Below are 3,360 nucleotides of genomic sequence, written 5' to 3' on the forward strand. Positions count from 1 at the left end.
CTTTCAAGAAGGACTGGTTTCTCAGCTTTACCTACTGTACCGGCTGCTAGAATCAAAGAGCTGGAAGAACATCAAAGTGCATTTAGTGCTGATGAAGGGAACCCACAACAGCAGCATCTGAGATAGCTTTAAAACTGCTTAAAAATCTGTAATAGATGAGAGTCCACCTTCTGATGCAGTCCACTGTCCAAACAGTTCAGGACATTCTTCCTAATGTTGTAATTTAAACACATTGTTTTGGGTTACATGCTCTGGAGCAACAAATCTGCTCCATCTATGTGGCAACGTGTCAAATATGTAATGTCCGCTCTGCCCCACACAGTCAAACCAGATCCTTCAACCTTCCCTCATCAGCCTTGGTCTCAGGCTCACTCATCATCTTTATTGCCCTCTTTCTTAAATTGTAGCGCCCTGTTCCTCAGGTGAAGTAACCAAAGCATTCTAGAGCGGTGCCATTACTCCTGAATGGGACACCAAAACTTCTGTTGATGCAGCTCAGGGTTGCATTATTACTTTCACATAAGCCTCAAGGCAGTTTGCAGTCATACAATAAAAACAAAATAGATTTTAAAACAACACCCCCAGGCTTAAAAAAATACAAATAAACCTCCAATGCACAGATCCATTTGCTTGGTATTTTTTTCTTCAAAAAAGAGAATCTCAACCCATTTGGAAACACTTGTCTTTTTAGCCACTGCATTGAACTCTGACTCCAGTTTAGCTTGTGGTTTGCTAAAACCCTTGTTTGTTTTCCCATGTACTGTACATTTAGACTAAAATTCCTCTCTGGGCTCTTTGAAGACTGTTTTAACATAAATGCAGTACTGTATGTTAAAACGTTTACAATTTGTGGCTAGGCTAATGTATCTGATTTAGTAACAGTATGAACCACATATTATTGAAGACAACACGAGCTGCCCTACTGAGCCAGATCATCTGATTATTAGGATCTGATTCTTGTAGGAAGGATGCTAGGCTGAATGGACTCAGGACAGGAAGACCTTGATCACATGATACAGATTCAATTAACCCATTATGCTAGCAGAAGCCAGAGCAAGGACTCGTCACTAGCACATCAGGGCTTTGCCCCACTCCTCTAGAACCTCCAGAACAGCAGGCAGGAAGAGGAAGAGAGGAGACTGTTCCATTGTGCAAGCAGAACTCCTTACTGTGGATTGTATGCCACATGGTGCTCGCTCTCCTCCCTAACATGAGCTCTCTTGTTCACACTTCCAGCTAGCCAGTCAGCTTTGCCCTCCCTCCAGGATATGCCATTCCTTTGCTCCTCGCATATATTTCACATTTTTCATTTCCATCTGACAACAACAAGGGAGCATGCTTTGTCCTCACTGAGCTAAGTATTGATGGGGAAGAGGGGATCCCCTTTAGATTTTATATTTAAAGGATATTTTTGTACATCTGCAGATTTCAGCCGAGCATGCTCAACCTCCCTCTTGTTTCTTGGTCACTCTGCTTTGGTTCCCACCATCTTGAATTCGTTATTCAGGACACGGATGTTAAGAATAAGAGCTTTAAATAAGTACCTGGGCTTTGAACACACCTGCTTCCATGCGCTTCCATGTCAACAGTTCCAATGGTCCCATTCTCAAGTTTGCTTTTGAAAAATGACCTTGGAGCCCAGCTCCATTGAGCCCATAACTTTGCAAAGGTACAAAGGTCCAGTTAACATGTTGCACTCCACCATTTACAATCAAAGATAATATAGTAGTAATTTGTTACACCTTCACAATACTTTTAAGACCCAGAGCCTTGTGTTCTTAGCATGTTAGTTATATGACATATATATCTTGGGAACTCTAGTTTATTCCTCGGTATTACAATACCCAGTTCCCTTAAACTGCAGTTCCTAAGATTATTTGGGGGAAGAGTTATGTGCTTTAAATGTATGCTGTGTATGCGACCTTGTATGAGACCCCACAAAACTTCCTCTGTTCCACTACCACTGTGTTGTCCAGCAATTCAGGTCAACTCTCTGCTTTCTGTCTGGCTTAATATTTTCTCCTTCCCTCCCTTCCTCCCTTCCATGTCTGCAAATGAAAAGGCAAAGGCCAATGTAGCCCCACCCATCTGTGGACCCAGAAGTGTATCAGGCATTGGCAAGGAGGGACTGACAACTGTTCTTGCAAGAAAGGAAGGAATAGAGAGACTCCATGGCCAATTTGGGGGTGGGGGAAGGGAAGAGAGGCTATGATCCTCAATAATAAAAAGCAGGGCTGGCTTGACGTTTAATCTTCCATAATTAAACACTTCTGCAGTAGAGAACTCTGCTCACTCAGACATACTTTCCAGAAATGACTATGCCACATTCTTATGTACGAGCAGTAAACAAAGTTTATAAGAGAGAGAGAAATTCCATGGATGAGATAGAGGGGGAGGGAGTGAAACAAATCATAACGTGGTATTTCTAGTCTAATATAAAATGATTGTATGCAAACTAACCAGTTTTGGGTTACTGAGTTTTCAAAGGCAATGAAGTTCCTGTGAAATTCTTTTCTCTAAAGGTGTTGGATTTATTATTAATCAAATTTATATGCTGCCCTAAACCCGCAGGTCTCGGGGCGGTTCACAGGAGTAATCCATACCGTGATTCCCCCAGGAACAGACATGGTCAGTAAAAAGTTAATAGGCGTTTTGACCCCCTTTGGAGTGGCTGGGATCAGGTGAGCCCCTGTGGGAGCACCCTCGGGCCAGTCTTGAAAAGCCATGAGGCTACTTAACTTTGGGTGTCTGAGGAGTCTGCAACACTTTCTGTAGGTTCTCATCTGGAAAATGTTTTACGTTCTATATTCAGTTGTAAGATGATGGGGATGATGATAATAATTATTATTTATATCCCGCCATAACCAGGCTAAGGGCGGCTAACATCAAAATATAAATACATTAAAACATAAAATTCAGCAATTGACTGAAATACAGCTTAAAATCGGATTAAAATCAAATAAGATCAGAAAGCAACCAGCAAATTATGACTATAGGGGTTGGGAACCTTAGGTACACACCAGGCTCAGCTATTTATATGAACCGGTGAGAGGAATTAGAGAGACCTATTATATGTAGGGTCTTGTAGGAGGAGAGGGGTCAGACTGGGCCCTGACAAAAGGCCTGGCGGAACAGCTCTGTTTTACAGGCCCTGTGGAGAGATGCCAAGTCTGTTGCAGCAGGGTGTTCCACCAAGCTGGGGCCAGGGCCGAAAAGGCCGTGGCTCTGGTTTGAGGCCAGCCTAACCTCCTTGAGGCCCGGGTCCTCCCAATATGTTATTCTTTGCAGACTCTAGGGTCCTCCGTAGGGCATACCAGGTACTCCTGTTGGAAATCTAGTGAATCTAGTTACAACCACTTG

Source organism: Podarcis liolepis, assembly GCF_965112155.1.
Source record: "Podarcis liolepis genome assembly, chromosome: 2".
NCBI lineage: Eukaryota > Metazoa > Chordata > Lepidosauria > Squamata > Lacertidae > Podarcis > Podarcis liolepis.